At 34.3% G+C, this 24,897-nt stretch overlaps 1 protein-coding gene across 5 annotated transcripts in view; it reads left to right on the top strand.

The window, feature by feature from the left end:
* The window catches only part of BBX (bobby sox homolog (Drosophila)), a 284,645-nt gene that overhangs the window by 110,009 nt on the left and 149,739 nt on the right, over positions 1 to 24,897 (top strand). For all 5 annotated transcript variants that reach the window (XM_008588833.1, XM_008588813.1, XM_008588839.1 and 2 more), the window contains exon 3: positions 6,656 to 6,729. The gene's annotated coding sequence lies outside the window, so the exon portion shown is untranslated. The remainder of the gene's footprint in view (positions 1 to 6,655; positions 6,730 to 24,897) is intronic.

Below are 24,897 nucleotides of genomic sequence, written 5' to 3'. Positions count from 1 at the left end.
GGACTGGGACCGGCAACGGGATCACAACCCTCGGTGTTGTGCCCGCACCTCGCTCAGCCAGTGAGCGGGAACCGGTCTGTATGTGGGATCCGAACCCTCGGCGGGAGCGCCGCCGCACTCCCAAGCGGCGCACTGTAGCAGTGCCGGCCCCTAAATAACATAATTTTTAATAGAAGTATACTATTAAATAACATTACAAAATTTTAAATTATATTTATAATTTTATATTTCTTTAAATTGTCTTTATATAATTTAATATATTAATAAAGGAAAAAAGAGAAAGACAGTGTCCTTTGCTTCTTGGAACAGAGTATTTTCTGTTTAAAATTATGTAAATTGCTAATTACTGACTTTTATCAAATGACTTTGGACTAAATTTTTTTTTTTTTCATAAGAATGTGATTTTCTGTGTACTGTGAATTTTTGCTGACAGGATAAAAGTAGCCATAGGATCCCTTTCTTACCTCAGAGGACAAGGTAATCTTGAGGTTTTTCTAATGCATTTCATTTGCAGAACTCCTTCCTCAAGGTAAAGGCTAATTCCTGAAGTGTGTAGGCTAGGGTTTACTTAAGCAAACCCAATCTCTGAGGGATATATCACAGGGCTGGGGTTATCCTAACATTTATTTCCTAGTTTAGTGCTCAGTGGCTTGATAAGAGTTAGTGAATCTTCTCAAAGTACCTGGGAAAAAAAGTACCCTGTCATCATTGTTGCTGTAGCTGCTGGCAAGCATGTCTTTGTACTCTTCCTGGAAGTGAAACTCCTGCCTTAAATGTGCAGTTTCCTGTGCCTGAGAAGGTCAAAGGCACATTTATACAGTTCATGGGAGTATAAAAGAGTCATTCAGTACCTCCGTGCTTAGCCATGTGACTTGTACTAATGCCTAATCATTTTCCACCTTTACTTATGGAAACTACAGAAATTCATGGTTCCACCATGGTCCTTGAAGTAACAATCTTATGGCAAATGATCATTATAATAAAATATCCACATTATCAAATCAGCTAATGTATGTTGAAATCGTTAGGAGTAAAAAGTGGTTGCTCAGACTGTCAGAATTAAACATATGTTAAAGCCACCTAAATTAAAATAAAATTTACAGTGAAACACCATTTGAGCAAGTAGCAATTCATTCAGCATCCGTATGCTGAGAACATTCAAGGCAAACTTCAGTGTGTTCACCATGTAACTTTATTAAATGCTTTTTTACCACTTAGTTTTAACTGTAATGAGATTACTAATATTTATTGAGCACTTACTGTATGCCAAGCACTTTGCATTTGTAATATCTTCTCATAGTTCTTAAGGCAGCCCTTAGAGATATAGAGATTATTATCCCAGTTTTGCAGAGGTGGAATAGAGGCTCAGAGAGGCTTAGGAATTGGCCCACAGCTGCAGGGTAGTAAACCCTAAAGCCAGGATGCTTAGCACACCACCATGCTGCTAATACTACTTTGCCAAGTAGAAGACTATGAAGAGAAAAGAGCAAATCACATGCCCACATTTCATGTCCCAATTTCTAATATGAACCCGGCGCTTCAGCTAGCTCTGCCTCCTTTGCTTCCTATCCCTTCCAGCAAGCCAGGCTTGCTCCTGTATTGAACCTTTGCTCATCCTGTGCCTGTAGCACCCTCCTCCATCCTCTGTCTTGGTATCCTAAATTGCCGTCAGTGCTTTGGGTTCCAGTTTTGTTCATCTCCTCTGTAAAGATTCCTTGTGCATTCTAACTTTTTAAAAATGTTTGCTTACCATATTGACATTTATTATATATTACTCTATTATTATGTGACTTTTGTGTGTGTGTATGTGATTACCCAACAAGATCATCAGCTTCAAGAAAGCAGCAACTCTGCTATAATGCTTTTTGCAGTATTAATACTTAGTATGTCATTAATTTCTCAAACAGTAAAAGTTTACATCATTTGCTTGCCATTCTGTTGGCATATAGGTAGGTGGTAGGTAGTTTTTAAAACATGGCTTTTATAATTGGTTCAATATTGAGTGCTGAAGGAAGGGGATTTCTAAATCTTTCATCTTGCTGTTATAAGAGGCCCATGTTAATGAATGCTAAATTTTTCTGTCTCTATTACCTAGTCTTTTTTGACACATTGTTAGAGCGTCCAAACAATGGGACAGAACTGTAATTACTTAGTAGTTATTATGGTTTACTGCTAGATACCTCGGGAACTCTTAAAACATGTTTGCCTTTATTACTGTATCTAATGTTTCTTATCTGAAAGGCTCTGGGTCATTAGGAAATGCCAAGGTGGGGTTGGAGAAGATGACATAAAGGTAATTCAGATTTGCCTTTTTTTTTTTTTTAAAAGATCTCCATTCTTAGTATAGCTGATACTTGTAATTTCTGTTAAAGATTAGTGCCTGGCCAGAAATGCCTGTGAAATAGCTGTGGCTTAGGTTTTAACTATAAAAGACAGGTGGGTGATTTTAACAAGTGTTGTCTTTTTATTCATAGTTTATGTTGTCACTTTATTTTATATATATACACTAGGGTACTTCAAAAAGTTTGTAGAAAAACTGAATTAAAAGATAATATGAATCCTTTCATGAACTTTTTGAAGACCCCTCATATATATGCGAGCACACACACACACACACACACACACACACACACACACACACACTTACATGTACTTGAAAAAGTTCATGGAAAAATAAAATTAAAAGATAATGTGAATCTTTCCATGAACTATTTCAAGATTCCACATGTGTATATATGTCCCTGCAATTAGTCATCTTTTTCTGTGTGAAGGTATTTTATTTCAGTAAATGATTTAACTGGAGGTCATACTATCAGTTTATCATTTTTAGGCCTTTCGCCTGTGATGGACCACAGTGACCCGAGGCATGAAATTCATTGGCTAAAATTGCATAACAGCTGGTATAACAGCATCATTTTCAGTACTGTAATATTGTGTAATGTGTCTGATTTCACTATTAAGGAGGTTAAAAGAATATATAGAATAGTAGGGGGAAAGCCTTATGCATGCAAAGGACAGGGAAGGCTTTAGTTAAATCAATTTTTTGACTACAAACATGTACATTACATTGTACAGAAGTAAGAGCTTGGAGTTGGTATTTAAGTTCATTTATAAACACATAGTATATAAAAGAGTGTGTTGAGGGAAACATAAGAATTGTATACATGTAAAGAAGTAATAGTATACATGTATACTATTGTATACATGTAATAGTTTTAAAACAGGAAAAATCTTTTAAGAAAACCTGCATTGTAAAGTGGACATTGGAAAATGGAGGAAGCTAGTGGAAGATTTGGTGGAAGAGTGGATATTAAAACTCAGACTTTGTGACCTGTACTGTGACCTGTACTTGTTTTGGCTATCGGAGGTCATGCTGACTCAGATTAGAATTACAGCCTCTTTGAAAGCATAAACATCATTGAAAGTAATAATTTTAAAATTTGCTTTCTCAGATTCCCTGTTTTTGTTTTGTTTTCTTTTTTAGGTGTAAAAACATGAGTAGTCTGTTTTTAGGAGGGTGAAGGAAAAAAGTGTATTTTCTTTTGTAGTAATTTGGCTATTTTTGTTGTTCTTGCTCCATAAATGGAGAGGCATCTGTACCATGCATTGTATTATGCCCAGGAAATTTTTTTTTCATTTGAATGTAATTGTTCCTTAGCAAATAATTGCAGTCCAGAATGACTTTTACTGAGCTTGATTGAATTAGGGTTATGTATGAAAATGAGTTAGTTAAAGCTTAATCTATTACCCAGAGAATTGATGAAAACATCAGAATAGCAGTCATTCATGGGGATTAAATATTCTCCATGTAAGTGGGCAGCATGGTTGCCTTGGAGTCTCTTCTGTACTAACTATGTAGTAGTGACATCAGGTTGCAAAATATACAATTTTGGCATAGAAGGGGATTTTGCCATGATGTGCCTTTGAATGCTGTACTAGACATTAACCACCAGTTGGGAGTCTGCCTCATTGTAAAACGTGGCACCTCACCTTTTTTAATATAATAAACTTTTCAAAACACAGCATCCCAAGGGGAAGCACGTGAACTATGCCAGGAAGTCAGTTGCTTTGGGATTATTTTAATGGTTGCTTAGGCCACATCTTTAAGATAGTTTTTTCAGATGCCAAGTCAGATGCCATAATTGCGGTAAGAGGCAAATAATAGATATTTAATAGATGGCTATCCCACCTGCCATGATGAAGTTTCTCAGAGGGAATCCTGAGCTGTGCCAGATCAGTGCTGGTAAGACTGTGGGAGGTGGTGTCGTGGGTGAGAAGCAGAGGTCTTGAAAAAGGAAAGAGAAGATCTTTAATGAGCCAGTAGGAGCTAATCATGGGGAGTCAGGAATCCAAGGCTCTGTGGAGGTGAGTAGGAGTTGAAAGGGAGCCAAAATGGAACCCAGAGAACACAGACAGGCACTGGATGGGTCTGATGAAAATCTGCCCAGGCTTTGGTCTAAGCACACATTCTAGTCACTATTCTGCATGGTGCGTTCACACTTGGGGCATTTTGCCATGCTGGCGTACTTGCCCTTCTGATACCTCACAGAGCTACCGATTTCCATCAAATAAAAACTCTTTGTGAAATACTTGTAATTTAAATGCAGAACAGCTTATGTTGAAACTACTTTTCTGAAGCTACTCAAGTAGACATTTGCAATAGCCAGATAAAATCTGGAGTCTCTAAGTTTGGCTATCAGAGAACTGAAAGGAAGTCTGTCTTAGACAGGACCTTCAGCCTTGAAGTTGACCTCTGCTCTGTGGCTGATACCTGGCTTCTTAAGTCCGCCATAATTTCTTTTTATCTTAAGAGAGTTTTAAAAGCCATATTGGTCACAGCATAGCCAATCTCTTCCCACTCTATCCATAGAAGTCACATCACAGATAATATATTACTGAACAGTAATCAAAATGAGATGTAATTATGGTCCATTTTTTGGTATATATCCAATTACAAAAACAAATAAATCTATAAAGTTACCTGAAGATTAGTAAGAGTTTGTCTTTGAGCTTCTAAAAGAACTTCTGTATTTAGGAAGTATAGGATATTTTATTTCTCAGATAGCATGTGCTCACTTTTTAGACTAAAGAGCAAACAAATCGTCAAACCAAAATGAGAATTAAACACTGTCAAAATTAATGCTGGACCCTCCTTTCCAATTTTAGCAGTGCAGATTTATTTATAGTTATTTACTTCATGATTTTTCCTTATTTATTTTACAATATTATTTTAATGGTTCTTCTGTATACTTGCTCTTATTGATTTATATGAAGAAAAAGCACGACAATATGAGACAGTGTATGGGATTTTCTTAAAAGAGTATTTTTAATAATGTTAATTGCCTATTTTATGATTATTAAGAATAGACTTATACTATCTATTTTATCAGTGTTTGGAATTGTGCACTTCCTTCATAAAATGCAGTAGAAGTGTAGGCATTTAATTTGAAAGTATCATATGTGTTCTTTGTAGTTTGCTTCAAAGTCTGGATTGATTCTTTTATCCATATTCTTGTTTTCAAAAATATGGATGAATGAGTAGTATCTTGTGTGAAGCCACTTGAGACCATTTAATGTTTTATTCATTCTTTCCAGCTTTTGTTTTCATTAATAGTACTGGGTGACAACTGAATCATCTCATTCTAGCTAGGATTACTCAGATGAATCATTAAGCATTTTTGATGTTTAATGTGAAGAGCCAGTTCTTCCATATCAAGTATCATAGATACTGATTAGAAAAAAACCAAAAACAAAAACACTTCAGCCAAGCCATAAAATGACTGATAGTATTGATAGAGCTATAAGCCAGTAAGTAATATCCAATTTCTACACTGTGTAGCTTACAGATTGTAAAGAAATACGTTGTCATAATCTGCTGGGGCAGGAGATTGTCTCTTTTAGATGAGTGTGGATTTAGTATTACCACCGAAGCAACCTAGAAACTAAATGTGTCTCACACAGAAATGAAGTAACTTTTTAATTCTTAAAATGATGTGATTTTAAAATATATCTATATTTTCAGTGTTATTAATGTAAAGTGTTCCATTTAATTTGTGTATATGCCCTTTTGCTGATTTTGATCTTTTCTTTCCTTGTCCTTTGTTGTTAGAAAATAATATTTTTTGTTAGTTTTTATGTTTGACCTCTTTGTCCCCAGCTGCTTTCTTGTTTATTGTTACTATCTTCCTTCACTTATTATATTTAAAACATTTAAAGAATAAATTATAAGATATTAATATCTGAATCACAGTTTATCTAGTTGAGTTGGGCCAGTCATTTAAAATAACTTGCATTTAGTCAAGAAGTCAATTTAACCCTATGTTTTTCCAAGGGATTTGACTGTAATTCTATACTTGATTTTAGTCAAAAGGCTGAGAAGTGATTTTCCGTAATTCTTAGTCTGTATAACCTTAATCTCAGAATTTCCATTGAAAAATTTTAGTGACTGTCTTTTTGTTAAATTAAAGTTGACTATGAACACTTTAGGTCACTTTCTAAGTAACGTTAGCATAGGGATGTTTGCCTGATTTTGATTGTTTGGCTGTTAATTCATTTCATTTGGGGATTATTTTGCTGAAAGAGTATGACTGTCAGCTTTGTTTGAAAGGCCTTTGTGGCTCACCATTTTAACCACTTTGCTATGGGTCTTTCACAGAATCCTGCTGCATCACAGAAGCTGGAAGTTTTGATGTTCCATTGAAATCACAATGGAAAGTCTTGATTTGACTGGTAAGAGCTGCACTGAAGGTGCATGTTACTTACTTACCTGGAACCAGTGAGGCAGTCAAGAACTATGTGCTATCAGAGCTGGTCTCAACTTTTTCCCATCTGATGGATTCACCTTCCATATTGATCAAGGAAGTGTGACAGTTGTATGTTTTTTCTTGTCAATTTTGCTATTTTTTTAAAGTGACATTTTAATCTCCACCATCAAGTAAGTTAACTTTTTTTAAAAGCATGAAAATTTATAAATTAACTGTTCAGAATCTTTGATTTGTTTCTCCCCAGGAGTGGGATATTGGTGAAAGTCAATTTATTAGAGTCCTGGCTGTTTAGAGGCTACCTACCTAAATAAATATTGGTCTATTCCCCCAAAGCTATTTTTTGTACTGCCATTGGCTTTAATTGAAAAGTGAATCAGTATCAAAGTGTTATGGAGTTTTTCCCACCTATTAAAAATAATAGAGGCATGTGTAGCTGCATTGTGAAAATGCTTTAAATATGAAAACCATGCAATGAAGAAAAAGTTGAGATTTTAATGTGTACATGTGACAAATTATATCAAACAAGTTCACAGATCTGTTCCTTTGTAAGTTATTTTCAGAGTTCTTGCTTGAGGAGAAAATTTTTTAACTGGCTTAAGATATGGCAATAATGTTTTTAAAGTAGTTTATTAATGGTTACTGAATACGTACAGTTTTCCCTATCTGGGAATAAAATGTGTGATTGCTTTAATGACGTCTGAATACTTTGTGATGAACTGATGGTTTATAAGACTGAGGAACTTAGTGTGAATTAAACGAGCAAATATGGTAAATATTGTTTAGTTGCAATAGGAACTTATTCTTTATCTTTCCAATTAATTGAAAATAAATCTTCTGTTTCAAAGTATTTTTGTTAGCTTATTAAATCTGTCTAGAATATCTGCATCTACCTTCCTCTTTTAGTGAATATATGACTGAGTGTAGTTTTTATGATGTGAGCATAAATATAAGGTCCCCGAACCATTCTTCTGAATGTCATTGTCTAGGATTGTACACATAGGAAAAATGTATGCAATTTAACTTGAATGTATATTTACCGTAGGATATTTAAACACCAGCAAAATCTTAATGTCAGTGGGAAGACTGCAATTTGGTAATCGCTTTCCCTCTTTGCTTTGCTATCCTTTAAGGCACACTTGTTAGAAATATAAATTCTGCATTTAAGAATGCCAGTCAGAATATAGTTAATTATGGTTTTACTGAATCAGCAGACTAGACTACGGAATATTCAAAAATTGATGCTGAATTTCAAATATGTTCTTAATTGCTAATCCAAAAGGGAGTTGGGCATAGTGGGGTTCAAAGAAAATTAAATTTGTGGCAGTATTCTGAATTTGCTAAATATGAATACATATATAGAAAGTAAAGTAGGACACTTTATCTGACCTGTTCAGAAAACTAAGTCCTGAACCAGCATTAGTATGGCAGTTTTCACTAAGTAGCCATTTGAACTATGATTTCTGAATGTTAATCAGATTATTGCAATGAAATATATTTTATTGAATATAAGCAAAAATTGACAGAAATTCAAATTGCTGATAAATTTAAGATGAAAGCTTAATTGAAGATGGCTAAGACTATGTACTGCTAGCTTACTTCTCACCTTAAATACAATATTAACTAAGAAATAGAAGAGATGCCATACAAACAAGTACTTTAGGAAACAAATGCTGGGCAATATTACTTGGCAAAAGGATGCTGGAGTCCAATAAATTTGGGAAACATGTTGTATCAGTCAGCTTAGCAAAGATGCATTTCATTATCAAAAGAGTTCCATTCTTAGTGGTTTATGCCAGTACAAGTGTTTTTCTCATTTATGCTCTTGTCCCTGATGAGTCTGCTGCCCCTCGTTCCATGTTATCTTCATTCCTGGACCAAAGCTAATAGAGCAACTCTGGGTTGCACAAGTCTTGTGGCAGAAGGAGAAAAGAGTGATGGTAGAACCATGGCTCTTAAAACTGCAGCTTGGAGGTGGCACATGTGACAGCCTTTTATATTTCATTGGCCAAAACATGTCACATGGCCAAGCCTGTGCCATAGGGTAGGAGTGGCCTTGTAAGAGAGGTAGGGTAGGGAAAGTCTGATAGGGAGGGACAGTTCATATTTTAAATATGATATCTGCAAAATACTATCTGCTGCTATTTTAGAGAGACAGAGTGCACATTATATATTAAAAATTCCAAGAAGTCCTGCATTAATGAATCTGTTTAGCATGAAATATCATATGACCATGAATGCTTTTGTTGCTGTTACATGGAACACTGTCTGCAACAAGTTTTAAGGAATGAGGAATTGTTAAAATTCAAGAATTTCTTGAAATTTGATACTTAGAACTTTTTTCATCATATAGTAGAAGTTTCTAGTATATATAATAGACTTACATTACTGTTTTATAAGTAGTTTAAAAATGAATGAAAATTACTGCACACTGGATCCTCTGTAGTTTGCATACAGAGTTGGAGAAGGGAAATGTGATACTTATAATTTCTTTCTTATGGCTAATAGGTAACTTTGACAGATATTATCTAATTTGATATAGGAAGAAAATGAGGAAATGGATACTATCATTTTCCAGTAGTAATATAATAATTTTACTGGTTATAATAATAGCCAAGTGCCTTTGTCTGCTTAAGTTCAATTTTTAGAATCACTCTAGAGATAAAGAATGCAGACACTCTAGGGAGCTTGACAATTGTATCCCAGGAGTTTTCAAAGGTACTCCTCCTGAGGTCATGTTCACTATACGTTGACTGCATTATTATCTTCTAAGTCCTCTAGAAAATTGCTAAGTGCATAGAACTCCTCAGCCAATATTGATTTGGTAGATTCTACAGGTATTAAAAAACACTGCCACCAAACCAGTGTAGATTAGGGTGATTTAGAGATCCAGGAGTATATAAGCAATGCTTCGTTTGATAGTTTATAGTTCTTTAAGATTGGAGGAAAGGAACGTGCTTAGATCTCTCTCTCTCTCTCTCTCTCTCTCTCTCTCTCTCTCTCTCTCTCTCTCTCTCTCTCTCTCTCTGTGTGTGTGTGTGTGTGTTTAACATGTAAGGTTAAAAGGCAAGACAGTGCAGCAAAACACAGGTTTTAGATTCAGAGAAATCATAGTTGGCACTTTTTAATTGAAAGAATTTGGGTGATTAGATTTGACCTCTTTGAAACTTTTTTTTAATCTTAGTTTGGGGATAATGAACTCTACCATGTACCATGTAGGATTGTGAGGATTAAATGGGGGTAATTGTTTCAAGTGCCTGATACAGTTCCTGACACATAGAAGCACTCAAGAAATGGTAATTTAAAAAAACTATGATCAAAGTTCAAGAATCTTGATGCCCTATAAAATATCTTGATAGACATCTGACAGTTTAATGTATATCTGAAATGTGTTTATATATAAACACACCCACACCCACCAAAAGTTAAAAAAAAAAAAAAAAATTGTCCTGAATGCATAGGAAACTGTTCATTCTTCTGCAGTTCTACTGGAAATTGAAATGGTGTTGTCCTTACCACTGAGAGGGTGAATCCTGTAGAAATGTTAGCAGCTCTGTGATCTAATAATTCACTTCTTTCTACTGAGAATTTAGAAGTTCTAAGGACAGAGTGATGGCCAAGAGTGGATGTATGGCCTTCACTCTGAATATAAGCTCAGCATCAAGTTGCAAAAAATCAAATTTTATGTAATCTTGTGGGAAGGTACAAGAACAGGAGATGGTTTCACTGAAATTTTCTTCACCAATTAGAGCAAATGCTATTTGGTTTCAAAACAATCAGCATTTCTCCTTCAAGATTTTTGTTTACTATTCTTCAATAAAGGTTTAATTAATTTAGATTCCTTAGAGAATTTCTCTATTGACATTGTCTCCTTGTACTCTCAGAATCAGTATAATGTAGTAAATTATCTTTTATGAGTCAGAGTCTTAAATGCTGTTTCTAAAATGACCATTTGTTTAATGTAAAGTAACACGTCTATATAAAAATTATTTTGGGGGTGGATTATTATTCAAATTGTTTCAGGCTCTTCTCTTTATAAATGGAACATCTTTGTAACTATCAGTTACTCGTTCGATTGGATTATCGGTAAACTACCTCAAAAATACAAACTCTTCATCCTTAAAGGTTGTATTAGCCTGCTTGGGCTACTGTAACAATAATAAAGGCTGGGTGGCTTAAACAACAGACATTTGTTGTTGGAGGCCAGAAGTTCATGATAAAATTTGGTTTCTTCCTGACTTGTACACAGCTATCTTCTTGCTGTGTCCTCATGTGGCCTCTTCTGTGTGCATGCAGAGGGAGTGAGCACTGATGTCTTTTCCTCTTGTCACAGGTATACCAGTTCTATCAGAATAGGGCCCCCCACCTTATGTGATGTCACTTAGTCTTTATTACCTCTTTATAGGCCCTATCTTGTCATATTGGGGGTTGGGCTTCAACATATGAATTTTGGGCACAATTCCATCTAAAACAGAGGTTAGTTGTTTTTTGTACCTGAGAATGGAGTGGAAGTGTTTAAAAACAAACAAACAAAACAAAACAACAACAACAACAAAAAACACACAAAAAAACTTTCTATGTTACTTAAACAAGAACTCTGGTTTGTTAGTCTTTTAAGACTAAAAATATCTTTGGTACCTTTGAGGTGGGAGACATTTGAAATTACTGAATCCATATTTCTTCTACTTTTAAATCACTGTGCATGAAAATAAGATTCTTATCCACTCTAAGAACTTCAGAATCAGAGTGCTTTGTATAAGGGAGGAACTACATCACTGTAAAAATTGACTCTCATGAGTATTTGTTGTTCTCTAGGAAGAGAATGTATTTGAAAATTAGGTTGAGGAACAAGACAGTTTCTCTTTTGGGTTGTTATTTGTTTTGGTTTACTATATCTTATCAAGCCAATTCACACTTTTTGAGGCAGTATTCTTTTTACTTGAGAATTCAAACAGGGAAATGGCATATATGAGTACTTAAGATTTTGGTAAACAGACAGGAAAAAAAAGATTATGTATTTGAAATAATGCCAGCAGATGTAAAGGAGTTCTAAATCTAATATGTTTACCTGTTTATTGTCCTGTCTCCCTATCTTCCTTCCTTTCTTTTTTCCCTTCTTTCTTTCTTTCTTTCTTTCTTCTGATATCAGCTCTTGTTAGATAATGGTTGTTTAGATATCTCAAGTGATAGTCTAATTGCAATCCATTCAAAGTCTGTATAGTACTTCTTTCTACTATACAGTGGGATACTTTTTCTATTAGGTAAGTCAGTTGATGAGTGCTTGGGATTGGTGATGAGCAAATAGTGGAATAAATAGGCTTGAAGTAACTTTCTTCATTTTGTCTTTGGCATTGTGTGTGTGTTCCTTCTGTGTAACTAATTTCAGTTTCTGGTGGTTTGGTATTTGTCTAAAACAGAAAATATAATCAATAGGAAACAAACCTTTGATACAGACACTTCTGTATAAACTAATTTTAAATACATTTGTAAAATTTATCAGTTGTGAAATGACTCAAACTCAAAAACCTTGTATATAATGAATCTTAGCAATGTATTTTTTCTCACCAGGAGGATCAATCTATTGATTGTGAAATTCACTAGTTAAGGACAGTATAAATATATTGAGGCATGACTTCGCTCCAACCATTTAATGCTATTCTGAAAGGTGTTAGATAAATTAAGTGTTTTTACATTGAAATCTATATATTCCCTCTGATCTGTATTGTAGAGAAGCATGTTTCCCCAGGAAAATAAATGAATCTGATAGGGAGAAAATTTCTCATAACATTTCTCTCTCAGAATTTCCATGCATTTTAGTGTAGAATATGTATTGTATTTACTGGATGTTCTGTATATATACATATAAATATATGCATATATGAGTGTATTCATGTAATTCTTTCTTAGAATCTCTTCAAGAAACTAAAGGACTTAAGTTTCTACTAGAAAGTCTATTTTATGAATGGATATATTCCCAAAACCTAGAAACAGTGTCTGGCACATGGAAGTTTCTCCATAAACATTTGATAAATTAGAATTACAGAAATTAACATTTCATTAATCCTGTATTCTGCTGAACTTGCTGTTAATAGGAATCCCCTGTTCTATATGGAGATAAGTATTTTTCCCAGACTGAGTTCAGGGAGAGGAGTGTTCTTCAAAATTAACGATCTCTCTTGTGCCTTTAGGTTTGTAGTTAGTCCTATAATCAATAAATGTTAGCAAGCCTGAGAACTTAAAAGAAACAGCCAAAAATTTCTGGGTACCTGTTGGCTCATTCATCATGAACAGCGAATCAGCAAGTGTTTGTTAAGACTTGTTAGCCTTCTAACAGTGCTTCTCTAACACTTCATCAGTGACCCTGTGAGTGGAGCATTTGTGAAGGTTTTGAGTTTTAAGGTAGGCAAATTGGTTCACGCTGGGCTTTAAGAGATGTGGTATGGTACCTGGATTCAGTTAATATGTACCAGAAAGGTGACTAAAGTCCTCTCTTAGGTATGTTATTCTAAGGGGTATTTTTAGGATATTTCTGTATTCAAATTGATCTATGAAGATCATAGATAAAAATATTGTGTTTTGTTTTTGTATTGACTTTTATTATCTGCTTAGTTTAATTTGCGGTTGTTCTGCCTCTGCTATGGTTATATTACTGTTCTTAAAAAACAGATGAATAGTTACATAATTATTTCAGTGTTTAACATTTACTATAAGACCATTTATTACTGAGCATCTCCTCATGGCAGAAGTATTCCACTTTAGGTAATGTTTTAAGGTACTAAACATTACCATAGGCACTTAAGAGTTTGCAGGTTTCTTGAGAGCCTGCCAGATGTTAAGGGACTAGCTTCTGAACAGGGCTTAGCTACTATTTATTTGGTGAGCACTGTCCTAATAAATTGTGCTACAGTAATTACAATGAAGAATGGGCAAGGAAGAGAGACAGTAAAACTTATAAAATGTGAGTGTATCCATGTGCAGAGTAGTATATACCTATCTATCCATTCACATACCACTTGAATGGACATGCACATGAAATTCTGTTTATGCCCTCATTATCATTTATGAATACCTACTATTTTTCAGCATTGTTTGAATTATCAGATTATCAAATAGATTTATGAGTGTTATGAAAGAGTCAGTAGAGAAAAGTCTGAAATCAGCAGCCACTGTCAACCCCCTAAATACCAAACTTCTTTTTGTAGCAATTGTTTTGTCATGCCATTTGAAGGACGGAAGCATACAGATCATCTTTCAATTTATTTGAAGTGAGCATTTAAATGAATGATAAAGTTCTCAGGTTTGAAAGTTTAGTTCCTGTTAAAATGATGGGTGTTGCCTTTATTATTCACTTAGAGTTTCACTTTTTAGAGAACATTAAGATAAATCTTTCTAATAAGACTATTATAATATATCTTGTTGATAGTAAAAGTGTCTCAGTCATGTCTCTTTTTATGAGTTTTTACTTAATCATCAAAATCATTGAATCTTTTTACCAATTATTTCCACTGTAGTAGAATATTTTACACATCGGAGTTTATAATGTGCCTGTGAAAAAATATTTCAGAACTTTTACTTCCTAATGCTTCTAAATATCTGTATCTTTACCTCTAGATTGTCAACTGTGTAATGTTCACTGTTGCTTCCTGTAGATTAATGTGGATGGCAGAAACTTAAAGGTTTCCTTACAGAGCACAAATTTAAATGAATCAATTTTTTTTTTTTTTTTTTTTTTTTTTTGAGTTGTAGGGTGATCTCTTAGAATCCTGGGCTGTGGAGTCAGATGGACTCAAGACTAAACCTAACTGAGCCATTTACTATGATTGGGATGTGAGAAAGTTACTTAAGCTTAATCTGTGAAATGGGGTAAATACCAACCATGTAAAGTTGTTAAGATGATTAAAGTGTAATGCCAGCCCAGAACATGGCAAGGGCTAGCATTTGCTCTTAAAATGGACAACAGGTCAAAAATGACCTCTTACTTTTTTGATTCTTAACTGTTCTTTGAAATTTAACTGTCTGTAATTGTCTCTGTTCACAACAAGAGAAATCTCCAGCTTCAAATTGCATTTGTCTTTATTATGTTGGGAAAGTCTTTATTGAAGATGGACTTGCTTTAAATAATTAAGAAGGAATAAATAATATTTACTATTAATATTGTTAGATATTTTAAAATATTTTCTGTACAACTGTGATAGATGTTTGATTTTATTTTAATTATACTTCCCCCAATTTTGCAATTTTATTAAAGCCCGAAGCTTAAACACATGAAAATATTAGGAGATAAGCCATCTCTCATTCAGTGGATTATACTTATTTAGGAATATTATTGCTACATGATATTGGTATTAACAAGATTTTCACCCCAAGCAACATGTACATTTTTTAAGCCTAGCAGTAAATTTTTATAATCTAGGTAATTTTCTTTAAAGACCACAATTATTTTAACAAAACAAGCGGATGTAGTATGAATTCTAAGTGAGAATTAAGTATCAGAATTTAAACTATGAGAACTATTTTCTTAAATTATTATACCTCAGTAACTATAAAAAAATTTTTTTATTGAATTAAATAGCTAATTCATTTATGACCTTACTCCGCTAGTTAATTTATAAAGTAGAAGGAAAATGCAAAATTTTACTTCATTTTAGGTCATTGGATTAGCATTTCACAATTAGTTGGTCCAAGAGAAGAAAGTATTTGTCTACATCTGCAGAAAATGCTACCTCTGTGAAAGTATTTACTTTCTAATAATTTTTATGCACAGAGCATAAACCAGTAAACTTGGTCTTCCATTCCTCAAATCAGTAACTATCTTTTTAACATTGAATATCCCTCCACAATTAATATATCTAAACTTGTTTTGAAATTAATCTAGTACCGTAGGTTCCTTTTAAAAATTGCTCTATTAAGTTACCATGTATGTGGTAGGTGCTTGTGGTCTTTTTATAGCAACTTTACTTTTTCTTAGTTGAATATGTAAACCTTCATAACGTAATCACCATAGATTTCATAGATGTTAATTATATATTTTTTCAATTATTGGTGTATATAAAGAAATCTAAACCTTTCCCGCCCTCCTATAAGAGAATTTGCACTCTGGATCGTTATCCTTTTCTAATCTTTGTCCAGCTATGTCCTACTTCTTTTTAGAACCTAAACTGCCTACAGTAAGCTTACGGGAAAAATGTTTTGTTTAAAGTAAATATTTTTTGTTTCTCTGTTTATTAAATATTTACTAGAACTACTACTGCAAGGCAATGTGTTAGATACTGTCAGAGTCATAATGTAATAATATAAGGCAAACTCTAATTAGGAATGAAAGAGGGAGATATACAAATAAACCTCATTAAGAGTGATGAAGAAGATCTAAATTCCACTTAGGGATATCAAGGAAGACTACTCAGAGAAGGAAATAAAGGAGAAGTCTGGAAAGGTGCATGGACTCCTTTTGCCAGTTGGATAGGATTTATTTAAGGTCAAAATGGGAAACTGTTGAAAGTTTGAAAGAGCAGATTCATGTTCTTTAAGAAACACAAGGAAAGCTAAACTTACAATCACTAAGTACATATATGCACAGAGACGCTAAATAGTAGTAGGCATCAAGTGTTTTAGAGCGTCTTGAATACCAGGGTTAGTTTACTGTTTCTACCTAAAGGCAGATGAACCACTGAAAATTTTTGAGCAGATGATATAAATGGGATGGGTTAGAAATGAAAAGAAGTAGGCATTGAAAGGATAGTTTTGGTGGGCTTTTAGCATTATTCTAGGTAAGAAAAAATTAGTTCTTCTAATAGGTGTTTATAGTTGTAAGTGGGACTACTATGAAAGACATGAAGATTATACTCTGGATGTATCTTGAAATATTTTGGATTGACATATTCATCTCATAAAATCAAATGAGTCTTTTTCCAACTCACGGGGCAAAAAGTAATGGGCACTCAGTTTTAAGGATCCCTTCAATGAAGATTTTCTGAAACACTTGATGCCTACTACTATTTAGCGTCCCTCTCTGTGCTTATGTGTATTTAGTGACTGTAAATTTAGCTTTCCCTGTGTTTCTTAAAGAACATGAATTCCAGGTCTCTGACCCTAAACCAGTTTAAAAACTACTAATCTACAGAACTTGGCAAAAAACTGAACTTATTTGGGGGCTGTAGAAGGATAGTAAGAGGGAAGGAAGCAGTGGAAAGTGTTGAAAGGAAGTCAAACCTAAGTTTTTAATTTAAGTGTAGATATTCAGAAGAGTGCTAATACTGCTACCAGAAGTAAGAAGATAGTAGAAACTGATTTGAGGGAAGGGGAGGTGAAGTTTGAGATGGACTGGATTTGAAACGCAGAGAGGATATCCATGTGGTTATATTTAAGATGTAGTCATAAGTTTGAGATGAGTTTGGAAGAAGTTCACTTGAAGATAGGTATAGCTTAAGAAAGAGGTAGAGCTGAAATTTTGAAAATTGGTGAAAGTAGAGATATGCTTAAGAACAGAACTTTTGAAAATACCAACCTGTTCTTTGTTCAAGAAAGTCTGAAGGAAAGAAAATCAGTCATATCTGTGGTAAAAGCAATAGAGTATAATGTTGTGGAAGACGGGGGTAAGTTTCAAGATCAATACTGAAAAATTTAGAGACATCTAAATGCCTATAAAAAGGTCTTTGGGTTAGTGATCCATAGGGGTGAATATATAAGTACTTTTGGAGAAAGTGGTTTTTTTAGAGCAGTCAAGGCAGAAGCCATGTTTTATAATGTTTCTAGTATTCCCCCCTTCAGTGCCAAGTTGTTGATTCCGCTGTATGTTGTCACTGTCTTCACAGACTAACGCATAATATTTTACAAATCTACTCCTTGGGAGCATAGAATTCATCTTCAATAAATGTAGTTTTAATATTCTTGTCTTTATATATATATTACCTTAGACTCTTTAAAATCAAAGTTTATCCAGGTGCTAATATCATTTCTTCAGATGCAATGAAGTGACTTTCTTTAAAATGTCATTAGCAAACATACTTCCTAAATGCCTCACCCATAAGACTTTATATTGATTATAATTGGCATTACCGAGAGATGACTAATGAATTTTCTGTCATTGCCAACTCTTCTCTTACACTAACTATAGTGATACTTTAAATAAAGCTTATTCCTCTTTTCATAAAGATCTTTTAGAAAGCTCTTTGGAGTAGTGGGGCCACCTGCATATACTGTTTCTAGGCTAAGAATCAGATACTTAGCTACTTTTGTTTCCATCTACAGAGTATGAGTGGTAAAGGCATACAAGATGATTTTATAATAATAAAAACTGCAACCGTTATTTGCATTTTATGTGCTAATTTCTGTGTGTGTGTGTGTGTGTATGTGTATATACATATTTTTCCCTCTAATCTTCACAATGACCCTTAGATGTAGACGTCATTACTCCCATTTTATACATGAGAGAACTGCAGCTCAGGACATTAGTCTGAGCTTCTTGATTAATTAAAAATAAAGCCAGGATTCAAATCCATTTCTTTCTGACTTTCAAAGACTTCTTTACATGGCCAGTGCAGTTTTATGATATATTTGAAATTTAAGCTGTAACACTCTTGATGGCAACTGCTCAGCCCAATTTGGGAGCTCAGTGTCTCCTTACTTTCTTCCCCTTTTTCACCAACTCAGGAAAAATGTATTACTACTTTTCATTTGCGTAAAAAAACGTATTGCCATATTCCATTGTTGATTAGGTCAGGTACTGTTCTTTATATTTAATGCTGTTACATATATTTGATCTTCACATCAACCTGATAAGTAGTTGTATTTTCACCTGACATTTTATTTTGAAACTCATATATTCACCACCTAGGTCTGGACATTAACATTTTACTTTATTTTATTACTTATCTGTCATCTATCCATCTTCCATCAATTCAACTTAATTTTTGATGCATTTGAAAGTAAACATCACTACACCTCCCCCTAAATACTTGAATATACATATATTAATAACTAGAGTTCAACATTTATGTACAAGTTTTTTCTTTTGTTATAAAATCCACATTCAGTGAAGCGCACAAATCTTAAAAGTACAGTCTCTGAGTTTTAATAAATGCATACACCATTGTAACCTGAATATTTAACAAGATATAAGAAATTACTATTGGTAGGTGCCTTTTTTTATTCCCATTTTTTTAGAAGAGGAAATTGAAGCACAGAGAGGTAAAATAATTTGCCTAAGCTTACACTGCTAATAAGTGGCAAAGCTGAAAGTCAAACTCTGGCAGTCTGGCTACAGGATTTGTGCTCCTAACCACAACACCATGCTGCCTGTAGATTATCTTCACATGTTTGGGTATCCTCTTACATTCACGCGCACAAATGTAATGTTATTTTTAACCCAAGTGTATAGACATGGAAGTGGTACACTGGGTTTAGTGAGAATAGAAATGCTGTTCTAGAAATGCATCAGTTCCTTGCTAAAGGAGAAATTAAGACGGACCTATAATACTATGACAAAGGAGTTTCCTTCACTGAAGTACTAGGGTGAATCTCCATATAATAATTCTGTCTTAACTGGCATCCTTGATTAATGTTTCCACACATATTGGTGAAATGATAGTGAATTTCCTAGTGGTACTGAGGTTCAGGAAACTCCTAAAGTGCCACTTGAACAATTAAGGGTAAATTATGTTCAGTATAGTTTTATATTAAGCATTTTTTTCTTTATTATAATTAGTAGAAATTTGTTCATCTATGTGTGATATATCATCTTGATACCTCATTCATCTTGATACTGCAAACATCAGAGTAATAGAATTGACACCTTTAGGATTTATAAAGTTAGGAAATTTGTAAGGTTTTAAACAGAGAAACAGAATGGAATTCTTTGACCTTTCCAGATAAACTGCATGAAAATGTAAGAATTGGAACGGATTATATTAATTTTTTTCCCTGTTTTTCAGTACTTTGGTGGACCATTTCATTGGAAGGAAATTGTTGAACTCTAAAGTCTCTTTCCTGCTTTTTGTTCATATGACAAATCATATCTTAATAGTTGACCAGTACTCTTTGTTCACTACTCAAATGATAAAAAAGCAGTCATCATGTAATTTTTTAAAAATCTTAAGTACTGCTTAAAAGGCAATTTTTTAAAAAGCCTGTTGTTAGTAAAACCTAGCCAGTCACTAGAGGGCAGAGCAGTACTGTACTTTAGGCCTTACTTGAAAATTTCTTATTTCTGAACATGATAGAAAATACATTGATGCACAACTGAATAGAAATTTCTTTGTATTCTTCTTGTGTTATCTTGCTGTGAAGTCCAATAACATGCTTACACTTGTATCAAAGGAGCTTTTCTGGCAGTTAACATTGATTGCATCCAAAAGGGCGTGATTATTTAGAAGAGTTTAAATATCCTTCAAGAGAAAATACTAATGTTTGCAAATAGTGGTGCGCTAAATCATTTCTACTCTATGGAGTGCCCTGAAATTGGATTGCAGTATAGACATTAGGTGAGATAGTATGAGAGAACAGTCCCTTACTAGCTCTAAGAATTCATAGAAATTCGGAGCATCTTTTCATCTTTTGGGTCAGATGAGTGTTGAATCATTAAGACTTTGAAATTGTGAAGTTGTAAGAGCAAATGAACTAACTCATCTCCTTTTTTAAATGTTAAAATTTTGTCAAGTGACTTAATTTTATTTCTGTTCTAAATTTTCTATTATTCTGATATATTTTTATCCTGATTTATTTTTTCTGATATATTTTTTAAATGTCCTAGTGAGTAACCTGATTAGTTCAGTGTCCCATAAGATAGAAAATTTTATCCCTAATTGAGTATAGTTTGAATTTTATTCTATAAAAACTGGATTTATATAGTATCCATTTTTAGTAGGGACAACATAGGATATTAGAAAAAGCACTGTATTTTGGAATCAGAAGATTTGGTGTCCCATTATCATTTACTTGCTTGTGACCTTAGGCAAGTCAGATTACTTCTCTGAACTCCATTTTCTAAATTGGAAAAAATATTTCCTTATTGAACTGGGTTGTTTTGAGGATTGTGTGTGTACATATATTTCTGAAGATGAAAACTTGTAAAGGTGAATTTTAATAGATAAAAATATAAGCTCAGAAAAACCTTAGCAATAACTTTGGAATGATTGATTATATCATAAATTTAGTAACATGAGGACACCTATTGCATGAGTAAATAGTATCAAAAATGTGGTTTCAAAACCAAAACCCAAGCTCAGATTGCTGACTTCCTCCCTGTCTCTGAGTTTCTCTGGCTGCTTAATCTTTCCATAAGTCCTGACTCTTTTGCTCCTCTCAACTCTGTATTGCTGTCCTCTGTTTATTTCCATGTTTCCTCTCTCTGTGTTTCTCCTGACTGTCTCTGGTCTCTCTCTGTGTTTTTCTTGTCCCAGGCGCTCTCAGGAAGACCCCAAGCCTCTAGCGGTACCTGTTATCATCTCCAGCATGTTGTAGATGTGGAGGATTCACTGGGATATTGAGAAATACCAGAGGCGAATTGTTCCACCGTAGTAAGTCAATCAGCATTTACTAAGTGACTGCTGTTCACAGAGCACTGTTGGTGGTACCTTGGGGGAAGAAGTTAGGGCACAGCACTGAAGAAAAAAACTTGTAAAATCTTCTCAGTGGTTCTTGCAGGTTGTACACGCATGCAAACAAAAACAGCAACAAATTAAAAAGCTGACAAATAAGTGTATAAATGACTTGTGTTGTATGTGTGCTGACGGGGCCCAGGGTTATAATGGAGTAGAGTAAGCCAGGTGGCATTAATCAGGTTTCCTGCATGAGTTTAAAATAGGTTCTGAAGGTGGTTTGAAGAGATGAGGGAAAAGAGGGTAGAAGTAATTTCTGCGGGGCTTGGCAAGCCTGTTTGCTTGCCTGTGAGTGAATCCCTGATGGGAGGGTAGTGAATGAGATTGCTAAATTTCAGCCTACCAACAGCTAACTTTCCTTAAACATCTAATCTTAGAGAAATTCAGGTTATGAAAAGAAGTACAGCCAAATTGAGACTTTCCATAAACATAATTGATGTCTGTTGCCAGTTTTAGAATTTATAGTTTAAGGGTTAATTGTGATTATGAAGTAATAACGAAGTACTTATGACATAAAATTAATAAAACTTTTAGAAGATGATTCGGGGATGCATTTTAACTGCTAAGATTAATTACAACTGTAGTATATCAAATCTGTTTTATTTTCATGTTGGAAATTTATTTTTGCTGTTGTATTTTAGGCAGTCCTACTTAGATGCACCATAGTTTTCAGAGTTGGATATGGTTTGAATCCCAGCTGTGTAATGTTGGGCAATCTACTTAACATTGAATCCCAGTTTCCTCATATGTAAACTAAGGATGAAAGTATTTACCCCAAAGAGATGTGTGAATTAAAAGAGATAATTTTGTAAAGTCTTGAGTACATGCTAGGTACTTGTTATTTGCAGATACTTAAAAATACCTTTAAAATAGTTTGTTAAATATAGTGTTATTTCTGAAAGCATCTTTAAAATAGAAGTAACCTCATAGTATAAACAAAGAATAACATGTAAATAAGGTACAAAGAGTAGCATTAACATGAAGAACTGAGTACCTACCACAAACTTAGGAAATAGTACATTACCAGTATTTTGTAGCCTACTATGTGCCCAGCCCAGATTTTATCATATCTCTTTATCCCCTCACCATAATCCTCTATTTAAACTTGTTATTTTCATGTTTTTCTTTATAGTTTTTTCCATATTTATGTACCACCCATATTGTTTTGCTTGTTTTTGAATTTATATAAATAATATAATGCTACGTTTACTTTTGCAATTCCTATTTTTCCTGCTTAACATCATATTTGTGAGAGCCTCCTTGCTTATACTTGTAATTCATTATGGTCATAGTTGTATAGTATTCCACTGTATGAAAATGCCACAGTTAATTTACTTTCTTTTGCTGGCTATTTAGGCTGTTTCCATTTTTCACATTACTGGAAATAAAGCTGCAGGGGGAAAAACCTTGAGTCCTGTATATGCCCTCTTTATGTACATGCTACTTCTCTAGAGTATATTTTCAGGAGTAGAACTGCTAGGTCAAAAGGGAATGCCCAACTTCAGACTCCACAAGATAATGCCAAACGGATTTCCATAGAACTTGTTACACTTTATGCTCCCATTAATAGTAGTAAGTGTTCCCTTTCTTTATTTCCTGTAGTTCTTTACAATTACTAGATTTCTGTTTAGCATATTCTCCATGTGTTTATGAATCGTCCTCTGTGTCTGGGTAGAAGTTTAAATAGGAAAGGATTTTTTTAGTTGCCTGTAACACCATCTCAACAGTAACCCAGGTGACTCATTTTTTTTTAAAGTTAGTTTTATTCTTTGCAGCAGCTGCATGTATTACTTTCAGTTTTCCAATTGTCACTTGCACCTTTTCTCAAACCCAGTTATGTCTAGACATCCTGAAGAGTAGGTGGGTATGTTTGCTCACTAAGGTTTTTTCTTCCAGAAAACCATATTATAATAATATAATGTCCTCTTATGATAAATGGATATTATCAGCTGTTTCTGATTTCTAAAGACAGTTTGTGCAGAGAAATGTACACATCTTTTACTGATTTCTTTTCCCTTTCTTTTAATTCAAGTTGAGATAAAGAGTGACTCACAGAGGACTGTTTGCAAGCTGCAGTGACTTGATCAACTTGTATTTTGTTCTGCATTGCAAGAGTTCCAGAGGCTTTGAGTAAATTAATCCAGTTATATTTGCCACTCTTTTCTGTCCTTCACCCACTTTTGTTTTTCTTAGCCAATGATTCTTTCAGTATCTGATTATACTTGTACACTCCATTCCAATTTTAATATCAAAAGTTCCTTCTACCCTCATAACGGGTACTTGGTGGTCCCTAATTTTAGTTGATTGATCTCAGTATTTTTCCTACAAGCTCGTTGCCACTATCTGCTACATCTATTTTCTGAGGTTTTCCAGGGAACATTTATCAGGATCCAGCCTGTTGCCTAGTATATTCTATTCAATAGATACTTACTGAATGTCGAAAGGAAAGATGTAAATGCAGTAATCACAAAAATGCCTTTCCCCTACTTAGTGATGATAATTTCCCTAAAAGCACTGGGAAAAAATCATGAGTGCTATCAATAGTTCTGTTTATAAGTAGTATTGTTAAACTATAAGCAAGTAATTTCTTCTTGAGCTTCAGTCAGCTTTTTTGAAAAATGAGAGTGGTAGACCAGTGATCTATATCATTCCTTTTGACTCCAACATTTTGTGTTCTATCTTCTAATTGAAATGAAAAGTAGTTCCTTACTATGTGGGTACCACTACCTTACTGGGCTTCAGGCCCATTACTGTGTCACAGTGACCTGCCAGTTATTGTCTCTCATAACCCCAGTAAGTGGAGCATACATCGACTTTCCTTCCTCTCTTTGTTCTTTAGGGTTGATTTGTTCTAGAGAAAGAATACATTTATCTTTTTTTGAGAAAGTATAATGAATGCTTTTGGCTTCCCAACTTTATCCATCAGGAAGCCCAGGCATTGTTCAGCGCAAAATTTACGCTTTTGATACTCCTTCTCTTCCCCCAACCCTACAGCTGTGACCAGGGCAGCTAGTCCTACTCTTTGTTATTTGATATACAACTTAACCCCATGTCTTTTCTCACACTCCAGTTACCATCTTTGTCAGTATTGTTTTTTCTGTTGGGCCCTTTTTTGGGGAGTCAGTGTATCTGTTTTCATCCATTGCTGGAGTCGAGTTGTTCCATCCTTTCTGCCTTAGTTCCTCTGCTAGAGACACCTCAACTCCAGGTAAATGGTGACTGAGGGCCTGAATTCCTTTCCTTGCTACCTTCAATCAGTCTTCATTTGGTATTGCAGAGACTCCCACTCTAACGTAAGATGGGTTAATGCTACAACCACTTTCAAGGAGTTATCTGATTCTTCAAATTCTCACATGACCAGTACTTCCTAAACATGATACTTGTCCACGATTCATTTTGTGTGTGCCTCTGAACTCTGCACCGAAAGCAAAAGATGCCAGAGATCAGGTTACAAAAAGCAGGGGACACAATTTTGTCTTAACACTCTATAAACACTGACAATCACTCTTGAGAGTCCTGGCCAGTGAGGTATATATTTAACT

The sequence above is a fragment of the Galeopterus variegatus genome, unplaced genomic scaffold, assembly GCF_000696425.1.
Source record: "Galeopterus variegatus unplaced genomic scaffold, G_variegatus-3.0.2 Scaffold132, whole genome shotgun sequence".
In the NCBI taxonomy this organism is placed as follows: domain Eukaryota; kingdom Metazoa; phylum Chordata; class Mammalia; order Dermoptera; family Cynocephalidae; genus Galeopterus; species Galeopterus variegatus.
Note: the sequence above shows the minus strand (reverse complement) of the source record. Positions and strands in the feature narration are given on the sequence as shown.